Source organism: Filicampus tigris, chromosome 5, assembly GCF_054856515.1.
Source record: "Filicampus tigris isolate MCC_2025a chromosome 5, RoL_Ftig_1.0, whole genome shotgun sequence".
Lineage (NCBI taxonomy): Eukaryota > Metazoa > Chordata > Actinopteri > Syngnathiformes > Syngnathidae > Filicampus > Filicampus tigris.
The window spans coordinates 24,005,294-24,017,563 of record NC_141221.1 but is presented as its reverse complement, the minus strand read 5'-3'; the positions used below and the strand labels follow the sequence as shown (position 1 = coordinate 24,017,563).

The window sequence follows — 12,270 nt, the reverse complement described above, 5'->3', positions numbered from 1 at the left end:
GATACATTTAATAAAAATGTGGTTTGCAAAATAGCATTTTTAATGTAGGAAGAGAGACAGCACAGCTAGTCCTCGGCGCTCAAACTTGTTGGCCAAACAAGATTTCGCGGAGTTAAGTGGATAACTGGTCACAATTGGTTATCCCAGGTTTTTGTTTGCCAATAATTAAATGACTCAGACAGATCAGAGTTGGCTGGATACATGGTGGTTTTAGCGCAGTCAGTTTCAAAAGTGACTCGAAGGGAATGGATGGTGACTGTTTTGGATCGTATTCACCTTAGGACCTATTCACTTTGAATAACATTTGCAAAGAAACGTATGAACTTTCAAAATCATCTGGACTGCTTCTTACCATGGAGGAGCGCTAAGGGCTAGCATATGCTAGCCCTACGCACGCAACTTCTAAGTAAATACCTCACTATTTATATATACTAAGCTCTCAAAGCTTTACTATTCAAACGCCATATTACCAATATCATTTGCTAAATTTTTCACGGGGAATAACCGGTTACTGTCATGTATCAGTCACAATTTGTGCGTTTTTGTATGCGACGGGGGTGGTCTGGGTGAAGCGAAACCAGCGTTCCAAAACCATGCACATTAACAGAGCTATAAGACAGAAAAGACCAGAAAAGAAAGAGAAATACCGATACTGTATATAAAAATAAACATCGTATTGAGTTGTTTTGTTTGTTTGTTTGTTTTATTTGATTTTTTTCAACATATCTGTTATTGCAGTAATCCAAACGTAACTATAGTCAAGTTATTTTATTTTAGTATTATGGCACTTGGATTACATTACTTACTACCTTTTTTAACAGGTAACTAGTAACTGTATGTACCCGCCAGCCGCAATGTCCACCATCCACCCTCCCCCCACGAAAAATTGTTATATGGGGTTGGGGTGGGGAGCACCATCTGACTTTTCAGTTTAGGGCACCCAAAGGTCCCAGCGCTGGGTACTTACTTTGCTTATGTAGCAGTCAGCTCGTCAAATATATAAAGCACAATTCGATATTTGGTGGGGTCTTATTGTATGATAAAGCCTCATTGACCTTCAATAATGATTGGCCAACAAACCTTAATAACCAACATACATGTATGTCACTATTTTGCCACTGGGTGGCAGTGTTTCCATATTAATATTTTTGGTAGAGTACACGATCTTTTTGTCGGGACGCTTACGAAAGAGATGGAAATACAGTGTGAAGCTTTTTTTTCAAAATGCAGAACATTAATAGCAAAAATAAACAATTTGAAACCTTATAAAAGTGACTCTAAGTTCCCACTGAACATATGAAATATGTGTTTGTATGTGTAAAAAACAAAAAGATGTGTTTTTTAGTGAATATTATATCAGTATGACATATTCACCTTAATTCCACTAAATAAGTCACTCAGGACTCAAACCTTTTTTACAAGGATCACAATGAGGCAAATTATAATAAAATTAAGGCATGAGCACAGACATTTCTGGGGGCAGGTGCTCAAGCAAAAAAAGGAGGCAACAATTGCCCAAATGATTCATAAGATTAAAGGGACGGTGGGGCCGGGATGGCCATGTTTTCACTAGCAAGTTCATTTTATATATTTTTTGATCAGGAAAATGGAAAGGGTTGTCATTTTATATTTTATCAATAAATTTGGGAGAAATTAGGAAATGAGTGACTCCATGAATAACGCCTCTTGTTAATGAGGAGAATGACCGCACCCCCCTACCCTCCTATCCTTGTTCGTCCGGAGTCACGTGAGTAACCGATTCCAAATTGTCCTTTGGAAATCATTGTAGTTTCATTGCTTATAACGTCCAAAAACCATCCTTACTAATGACCACTTCCACATTTCAAAAAGATGAACCTCTCCGTGGCTGATATATGAGAATGAGGAAATGTGGAATTGAACATGAGCTACATAGATTTTGGCTGGGACGAGCGCACACTGCTTCTTTGCTTAAAAAAACAAACAAAAAAACACTGCTTCTTTGCAGATCACGGTTAGGACGAGCGAGGCATTTAACACCAGTCAGGATATGTACATAGACTGAAGTGGGAATGAGTGGACGTGCACATTTATTTGGATGAGGAATGGCCACAGTTTTTCGACCGATAACACGCCGTGGAACGTAACAGCCGAAACGGTACGCTCCAATGCGGCCACACTCTCCTCGCTGGAACTTTTTGTTTGCTGAACATTGACGCTTACTGGCGGCTGCAAGCGGTGTCGGACAACGCACGCGACTGCTTGGGAGGCAACGCCGCGACATGAAGACACAGGTTCATGATCACCTCCACACGCTGCGCAGACATAAGGAGCTAATGATGTTGTGCTGACACCTTTTTTTTTTTGCTTTATTTCCAACATATAAGAAAATAATAAATAAAAATAAAATATGAAAAAAAAAACAACACCAAAAAAAGGAGTGTCATTTAAGTGCATACAAAAAGGCAGACATACATTACATGTTCGAAAAGGAGTAAGAAGAAGTATATGTATACTTTAATATTCCTACCCCTTTTATCTCCATTTCATCAACAAGATATTACAATACTTTCCAATTTTCCGCTAATTCTATAACAAGAAATAGTATTATATATAATAGAAACTACAGGCAATACATTTTCATATCCACTACTGATTACTATATTAATAAATGCTGTTGAGCGTAGTTCACTATTCGATTATACTGGATTCTGTTAATACGGATTGGTACACCTATTAGAATTATAGATGAATGGGTTTACATAATGGCACAAGAACAATAGTAATAATAGCAATAATAATATAACGAGACAGTAATGACCATAATATAATTATATGATGCATTGTTGTAGATCAGTATTCAGTATATTCCATAGTTTTACTCCACATATAGATGCAGAAAAACTTTTCATTGTCGTGCGTACTATTGCCACCTTCTCTTTCTGAAAACATATTTTGAATATTACCCGGCAGTAAATTATGTTTTGCTTTGTAGATTAGTTGTATAGTTTTGTATTCTATAAAATCAAACAATTTTAAATTTTAGAGCATAGAAAGAGTAGATTTGTGTGGTGCAGATAACTGGCGTTGTGGATTGCTCTCATAGCTCTTTTTTGCAGTATAAAAAGAGTCTGCATTGAATTCTTGTATGTATTTTCCCAGACCTCTGAACAATAATTTAAATATGGTAAAACTAGTGAGTTGTAAAGAATGTGCAAGGATTTTTGGTTGAGAAAATGTTTTACTTTAGACAGGATATAAATACTTTTTGAAAGTTTAGATTTTATATATTTAATGTGAGGCTTCCAACAAATTTTCCGGTCAATAATTACCCCGAGGAATTTTGTCTCTATGTTTACTTCAATTTGTACTTTAACTTGGTTGTTTGCTTTGACATTTCCAAACCCCATCGGTTTTGTCTTGTTTAGGTTTATTGATAACTTGTTTTTGTCAAGCCATATTTTAACTTTTGGGAACCCTGATGTGATTATATCGAGAATATGTTGCATTTTTTCACCAGAAACCAGAATATTGGTATCATCTGCAAACAAAACAAATTTCAATAAGTGGGAGACTTTACATATATCATTAATATATAATATAAATCATTTTGGTCCTAACACTGACCTCTGGGGTACACCACACACAATGTCCAAACATTTCGATTGAAATGTTCCCAACTTCACAAATTGCTGCCTTTCTTTTAAGTAGCTTCTTAACCAGTTCAGGGCCATACTCCTAATCCCACATTGCTCCAGTTTATTAATCAAAATATTCCCACCATAAAAGAATATAAATATAATAGAAATATAAAAGAATCCCACCAGAAATAACAATTCTTAACAATATCACTCGTGTACACTATCCATAAATGACAGCTGAGCGGCCCACATGTTCAACTATTGCAGTGGGCGGCTGAGTAGGTGAGTCAAATTTGACCATGACCGTTTTGTCATATAATGATTGTTTGTTCAACTGCAGATAATACGTGTGTGTGTGCGTGTGTGCAGCTTTTGCCGGTCATGTGACTATTTGAATGTTCCATCCATGCATCCATTTATTGTGTCGCTTGTCCTCACCGGGGTCACAGGTGAGCTGGGAGCCTGGGACCTATCGTTGACTTTGTGTGAGAGGTGTGGTACACCCTGAACTGGTCACCGGCCAATCGCAGGGCGCATATAGACCAACAAGTCCAGGTTGTACCCCACTCTCATCTGGGATTATCCCCAAATCACCAGATGTGTAGCGTGGGAGAAAATGGAAGGCTAAAAAGAGAAAACATCAATACCATAAAAATGATTGGCAGCCTGGTGTGGTATCTGAGGAAGGGCTGTTTTGTTTATTAAGAGAAAAAAAATGCCTTGTTGTTGGTAAAGTAAAAAGCAATTAATGCACCTCATTTAAAAGACCAGGCAAATTCAACCACTTCCTAACAAAAGCAAATTAAAATGTAGGTGTGATGGTGGAGGTGTGATCAGTTTGGAGCATGAAATACTCTCTTATTGCAAGTTAAAAAACAGATTTTCTTTTGGCTTTATTGCTACAATTCATAACATTAATTATGATCATAGGTGAGTTTTATTTTATTTGTTATTTGTTACTGAGATACGATTTCAAAATATTTCGATTTAGGAACCAAGCAATTCGTTTGAGTTTTAAATGATCAATTTTAGTTTAACATTTCGCTTTGTATGTCCATTCATTTTCATCCACTCATTCAGGGCATCCAAATGAGTATTGATGTGCATTAAAACCAATGAAATAAGTTCACAAGTCTCCAAAATATGAAATATAACATTTGGTCAGTTGTTTGGGACTTTGAACAAATATTTCTAGTGTGTGTGTGTCTAGTGTTGTTTTTTTTCACAAATACTGAATGGGAATAGTGAAAAATGTCATTCAAATTAGTAGTTTTATGTAAAGCAGTATCAACATTTTCCATGTTCCTAAGGTCTGGCTGTGGGGACATAAAATTTCTTTTCATAGGGCCAAAAGGCCCGAGCAGTGCCCTTGCCTCAATCTAAAATAAAAATATACTGTACTCCTAAACCGGAGGGTGCAAGAACACCCTTTTCCGACTGATAACCAGGGCCTAAGATTTAGTGGCCCAGATTCTCTTTCCGGCTGCCTCAAGCTCAGCTGCGATCTGTCCCAGCAAACACGGAAGGTCACAGCTTTATAAAGGCACAAGAATAACATCAGATGCAAATGACAAATATGGTATTGTAAAGCTACCAAACTTGACACTCTCAACACCTTACCCGTGCCGATAGGAATCCTCGTCACAAAAGTCATGTACAGAACAGGTGACAGGGCAGCCCCGACAGAGTCTGATGTTTACTGCAAACAGGTTCAATTTACTGACCAGTACCACAATAAAAACCAAGCTCCTAACCCAGGGGTCGGAGTCCTTTCACAGTCAAAGAGCCATTTCGACCCGGTTTCCACGGAAAATAAAACAATGGGAGCCGCAAACACTTTTTGACATTACACCTCCAAAAAAAACCATCTTGCTAGAGTTCCCAGGCACGGCTTCATTCAAGTTGTATAATACCGTATATTGCTATTGCACACTCAGGTCCACATAATACTACCTACAAAATAATCTCAATCGGTAATTTGACACTTGAATTGATTAAGAGTACAAAAACCAAGCCGTCGACATCCGAGTACTTCAAAGTCTGCGCTCATGTGAAGCCCCCATCGTGCCCCCAGCCTTTGAAACGTCACACCAGCAAACACGCCTGCCCAATACAATAGATCTTCATTTTGGCTACAACGCCTTCACAAAACGCCTTCTTTTTGGTTTGAAGCCATGAGTGAAGCCACCCATTGTTAATAATCATGACAAGGGTTAGATAATTAATATTGTCAACGCCTACACACATTGAGATACGAATGACACAGGCACAACCATATGCACAAACACAAGTACATAATATTTCAGCTGTTTTTTTCTACTGAAACTCTTTTTCGCTGGCCTGTTATGCCCAAAGACATTGTTTAAAAAAAAGTTTGAAAAACAACTTGCAATATGTCCTTTGTCTTTATTGCGAATGGTGATGATGATGTAATGGTGTTTATCATCGTAATAATATGATTAAAAAAACAAAAACAATGCAGTATTTTAAATTACATTGTTTTTTAATGTTGCTGGTGATTGTCATCATCATAATAATGTGATAAAACTATTAGAATTATTATCAATAATAATAATAAGGATGTCACATTTTTGAAAAACCCAAGTCCAAGTCACTTGATTTTGAGTATCTGCCGATACAGAGTCCCGATCAATACCTCTGTCAAGAAATGTAATCAAGAAGAAGACCACAACCAAAATCTCTCAATTATTATTATTATTATTTTTTTATTTTTTTATTTTTAAATAAAGGTATCCAAAGATGATACCTTTTTATATGTCTGTAAATCAGTAGTGGTTCAAATCAAGTATAGAACTAGACTTGTATGAACCGGTCTGTGGCAGAAAAAAGGTTGGCAACCTCTGCTCTACACCATCAGCGACCCTCATTGTCATCTTCCACACCGCTCATCCTGTACAGGGTTGCGGCGAGGTGCTGGAATTTTTAAAAAATGTGTTAACTGAGTTAATTTTTGTTTTTTTTTGACACATAACATTTAAATTAATATTCAAGGTAAACGTACTAACTTTGATAGCCTTACTATTTACTAATTGTATAAAAAGAATTGTAATAGCAATGAGCTAAACAGTTTGAAATTGAAAAGGCTTAAACCAGTGAATAAATCTGAAAATTAGAGGTAAAAAAAAAGGTTAATTATTGGCTTTTATTTTGAAATTAAAAAAAAAGTAAGTAGAAATACTTAAATGAGTTGAAATTATCTGAACAGTTTAAAGTTAAAACGGTTTGAGCTGGTAAAAACTGTAAAAACAAATAAAATCCTTATTGGATTTTATTTTGAAATTTTGCACATCTTGTGGTAGGGATTGAGCTGAACAGTTTAAAGTTAGAATGTTTGAAACGGTCCAAATACGTGCAAATTGGAAAGACCCCACCTCTCATGGAAAAAAAAAAAGAATTTGGGATTTTATTTAGATTTTTTTTTTAAAATGTGTGATAGGGATGAACTGAACAGTTTAATGGTTTGAATCTGTACAAGAAAGTGCAAATTAGAAGGAAAACAAACAAACAATTTTTTTTTTATTGTCTGATTTTATTTTGAAAAAAAAAAGTGATAGAGATGAGATAAACAGTTTAAAGTTGAAACGATTTGAAACGGTCAAAAATGCACAAATTAGACTTGTTTTTTAAAATTAATTTCTGTGCTTTTGAAATTATGAGAAAATATTTTATTTGAAATAATACAACATACTGTCAGACTAGAGATATTTATTGTAACAAAATAAGAATTACAGGTATTTTACTGCATCACCTGAATTGCCGTATTTTACTGGCAGCAATAATCCAGTAATATAGTGTAATCAGTAACCCACAGTAGCGAACTGGATATCAATTTACAGTATTATAGGCTACTTTCAATTCCAGGTGCAGTAAGATAACGTGGAAAACGACCGCCAGTAACATACTTTCATTTTTACAGTGTACAGTAGTTTGCGACGACTCTTAGCTTGCTCTTGGCTCAGCGTTTCAAGCTGCATACATGAATGTGATTAGTGACAGCTGCTGCAGCGTGGAGAGCAAGCAAATAGTTTGACAGGGGGAGGTGGGAGGTGGTGAACGGTGAGCCAGTGACACGGGAGAGAGAGCGAGAGACACCTCTGCGTGATCACCGAGCCACTGCATTTCTCCACAATGCCATCCCCCTTTCCTCCGCTCTATCTCTCCGGAAACGGCGCTCAGCAGTCCAGCTCACTCTCTCCTCTCTTCTCTCTCCTCAGTGAGGATGTCACCCACAAATTTGATGAACCAGCCGAGCTCTCAGTCTAGCTGGTGCCTTCTGACAGAGACCCCCTCATGAACGGGTGTACCGGATGAGGAGGTACCGTGTTTAAGGAGCACCGGGGAAAAGGTTTCAGCTGCAGCAGTCCGAGTAAGTGCCGTGCTCTCTTACTTCAATTAGACTCGCCGAAAGCAAAGCGTTATCCGATCGTTGAATTAAGACGCCGAGCATCGTCTCCTTTACCATCCTGTGTCTATTGCCTGGCGGATTGCTTGACTCACACCACTGTTTTCAGGATGGCATCGGGTTGTCGCAGCAATCTTGTGCGGCACTTCTCCTTTTGGTCACGACTGTGATGCTTTGTCTTGGTTTGCTTCTTAGCTCAGCGCTCAGCTTACTGTTGCGTACACTTACACAGATTGCCATCGCTCCCCCGAGGTGGCTCCACTCTGTCAGTTTTGAGTTCACGTTACACACAGCGATGGCGCGATCGGAGAAGTTTTGATATGAAGTGAGTGCGGACTCTGCTCATCCATCACACAGTAGAGTCCGAATAAGTCATTCTGTCCAGTTCTGGAAAAGTCTGAAGGAAAAAGTCACGAGCTGAAGACTGTGGTTGGAGGAAAGTATCTCTATGGTAACAGCGGGATTGCAAAGGGGAGTGGAGAGATACTGTAGCTTGCTGCTTCTCTGGTGCTTATTCAGCACGATCACAAATGACAGCATCTTTTCCGAAAGAAGATCGTGAGTGTGGGAAAGCGAAAGTTGTTGATCATTGCTATAATGACGGGACGTACATTCAAACATTGTTGGAGCTGGACTTTCGGTATATGTGACTGAAAACGTGTTTATTTGATGGTGTAATGTTTTGATGATTCCATTCCACGTTTGTGGTTCGAGATATTTGCCACGGCACACACGGAATTGTGTCGAGACGTTTTAGACCCGATTATATCGGGTGAGTAGATGGGAGGCAAGAGAAAGGGAACATTCGATGTTCTCAATTGTTATTTCCTCCAGAGCCTCTCTTGAAAACCAACACCTGTCCTGTTTTCCATTGGAATTCATGATGGTTGTGTAAGTACACCCATGGGCCACTTGATTAGGTTCACCTGCACAATCGAATGGGATATCATCTGACACAAGGTCTTCATGATAGTGTTCGTTTTGTAATTGATGGAGCGGTGGGGGCTTTTTTTTTTTCATCGCATTCAGTTTGAAGTGATGTAGAACTGTGCTGCATTTTCAAATATTTCATAGTAATGTAGTACTTTATCTCAGCAGGTATCAGTGAAGTGGCTGGTGAATATTCCCCCAAAACTCAACACACACACACACAGACAAATTCAGTCTGGCAAACAACCATGTCTTAGCAACCTCGTCATGTGCGAGAACAGTTCATTTCTCCTGCTTGATATTAGAGGATTGACAACACATAGCAATTAGCAATTAAGGTAATTGGTGACTGGATCAAATACAGTGGATATAAAAAAAAGTCTTATACACTGCCAAGTTTTTGTCAAAATAACAAATGAAACCAAGATAAATCATTTTGCAAATATTTCCCACCATACATGTGACCTCAGCACTCTCAGGCCATCGACTCAGTCGCAATTGACTGTTCTCGTAATTAAAAAATGTTTTTCCTCTCATCTGAGCAGTCTTCATCAGTTCGTGCACGTAGGCTTGATAAAACCGAACCTGAGTGCTTGTGTGGAAAACCAACTCATAATTCTACAAGTTAGAGGCATGACCCAAACCACTAATGATATCACTCTTTTGGGATGCAACCGTAGTCAAAGGGAAAGTCAACCACAACATTTTATTTACAATAATGTGTTCGATGCAGCCTTACCAGTCTAAACACGGCATTCTGATTAACGTTCTCATTTGTGGAATAGGAAAAGTAGCAAAATCCACCCGCTTTTGTCCTTCTCAGGCGGTGGCCATTTGGCCCTGAAAATGACCTCACAGTTGCTCAGGGCTCAGGTCACGACCAATCACGGCTCAGCTGTTTTCTGAAGCAAAGCCGTGATTGGTCGGTCATTTTCACAAACACAACACACTGCTCATCACCAAAAGGTGTTCCATACGAACATGAAGCGTGGTTGTGGCGGCATCTTGCTTTTTTGCTTCATCTGGAACTGGACTATTATAGTTGTCAAGTTGGAGGCAATTATGAACCATTCCAAAAATCAGTCAGTATTAGTACAAAACCTTCAGTCTTTGCTCAAAATCAAAAGAAATGTCCGAAAAAGCATACCGGAACATCCGCACGGTATGTGGGCTTAATCGGAGGTACTTTAAACGGTGACAGGTGAGTTTGAATGTGACAAGGATACACAATGGATAATTCTGAATACAGCCCCATCCGATGTTAGAAGAGGGTGTGTGCACTTGTGCAGCCACATGATCTCAGTGTCTTATTTTTACTTCACTTCTTGAAAAGTTTTCTTTTTTTTTTCAATTGCGTTGTGCAAGCCATAGGACAAAAATGTTTGAAATGATTTATTTTGGTCTGTTTTTTTAAACCACGAAAAAGCTGGCATTTGATCAGGGCTGTGTAAGCGTTTTGGTATGTGGATGGACATAATGAGAGTACTTCTTCAAGCATGGTTCCTGGTTTGCATATAATAGGAGTTGATTGAAGTCCATTTCAGATCTGCCCTAACTAAATGGCATGTGCGGAGGGTGACGTGAAAGATCAAACTTGAGTATCCAGCAGGGGGGCCCGTTAGCACAGTCTTTGGGTGCTATCGGTACAAACGACAGTGTATTCTTTGCCTTTTACAGCCCAAACAGCAATGCAGGACTCGGGCCACACAACAGACTGGGATGCAACCCTTTTCCACTTCCCTCCTCCTCGCCATCGCTGACTCACACGCCAACACATTATTCAACCTACCAAAAGCGACCTCCTCATCGGTGGCTGTGGTGAACGTTTTTGTTGTGTTGTTGATGGGATCACATCAACAAACTATGTTTGAGGAGCCTCTTATGCACTGCAGTTACATCACTTGCATATATATTGCATAAAAACAAACCAAAACAAAAGTATCAATGGTCCTTGGTCACCAGTCCAAATGTGATTTGATATGGTGTCGTGATGGTTCGAACCATCATCAATCAGCTATTAATTTCATTCCTCTTTAAAATGTCACGTAATGAGAAACACATCTTTATCAATTGTTCAAAGAGGGCTTGTGATAATTCCTCATCCAACCAAGACAGCTTGGACAGTGCTTCTAACTTTATTTGAACACTTTGGGGAAGGCCGCCACTCTAGCCTTGGCTGTGCCCGTCTTAAAAAAGCTCGGCCCCTAAACACATGACTGCCTGAGTCAAACACCTTTGGGATGAAGTAGAGCCGAGATTCAGAGCCAAACACTCTAGTCCAACATCTGTGTTGTGGGAGGACATGTCATTTTGTCCTTATAATCAGAGACATTACATGAGGGTGAACAAATGGATTGGGAAGAGGGCACGCACATACAATATGTCATTTAACACTGAGGAAGCGCACCATCTGAAATTATGCCAGATACATTACAGAAATCTGCAGCAGGAAAGGTTTTTCAAGAGAAGGAAACCCAAACATTTTTTTTTTCAAGAATATCTTCTATGCAGGCTCACTAGTTGAAACATAGCATTCTGATTAATATTGTGTTTGTGGAATAAGAGTTAAGCAGCAAAATCTAGCCATCTCAGAGGGAGGCCATTTTGTCACTTCTGTTGACTGAAAATGACATCACAGATGCTCAGGGCTCAGCTGATTGGTCGTTACCTAAGCCCTGAGCAACTCTGATGTCATTTTCAGTCGACAGAAGTGACAAAATGGCCGCCCCTAAGATGGCTAAAAACAAGTGGAATAACTCTTATTCCACAAAAGCAATATTTATCAGAATGCCTTGTTTGAAGTAGTGGGCCTACATAGAAGATATTCTTGAAAAAAATATGTTTGGGTTGACTTCCCCTTTAAGTGTCGGTCAAAATGTTTTGCAGGGGTGAATGTTTGCTTTTGTGCTGCCCCCAAGTGATTCCTGAGCACAGTTACGTCACATTTATGGGCAACTTTTCACAGAAGAAGTCAACGTGATTTATTCTTTCTCTCTAAAAAGTGCATCTTGTCTTTTGTTTTGACACGGAGGTTACTGCCTGTGATCTCCTGGACCGCATGTTGTTTATCTCCTGCTGGTCACAGACGGCGCACAGAAGACTGAACACATGCACTGAAAGAACACAGTCACAAAGAGAGACGGTGCTTCGGAACAGCCAGCACCACCAAGAACAGTCCGTTTCGACAATGTCCTCCTCGTACTTAAGACGGAGATGAGCATGTTCCACTTGGGAGGAGTGGGTGGAGAGAGTGTGCTTTTAATATTCTGTTCATCATTCCTCTGCCTTGCGCTTGAT

The 12,270-nt window shown here is 39.1% G+C and overlaps 1 protein-coding gene across 6 annotated transcripts in view; it reads left to right on the top strand.

Annotated features, from left to right (window-relative positions):
* citb (citron rho-interacting serine/threonine kinase b) overlaps positions 1–12,270 on the top strand; it is a 68,635-nt gene that overhangs the window by 3,394 nt on the left and 52,971 nt on the right. For 4 of the 6 annotated variants that reach the window (XM_086030262.1, XM_086030261.1, XM_086030259.1 and 1 more), the window contains exon 1: positions 7,710–8,007. The gene's annotated coding sequence lies outside the window, so the exon portion shown is untranslated. Of the gene's footprint in view, positions 1–7,708; positions 8,008–12,270 lie in introns of those variants that run through there. The other 2 variants (XM_086030255.1, XM_086030256.1) reach the window with 2 other exon arrangements.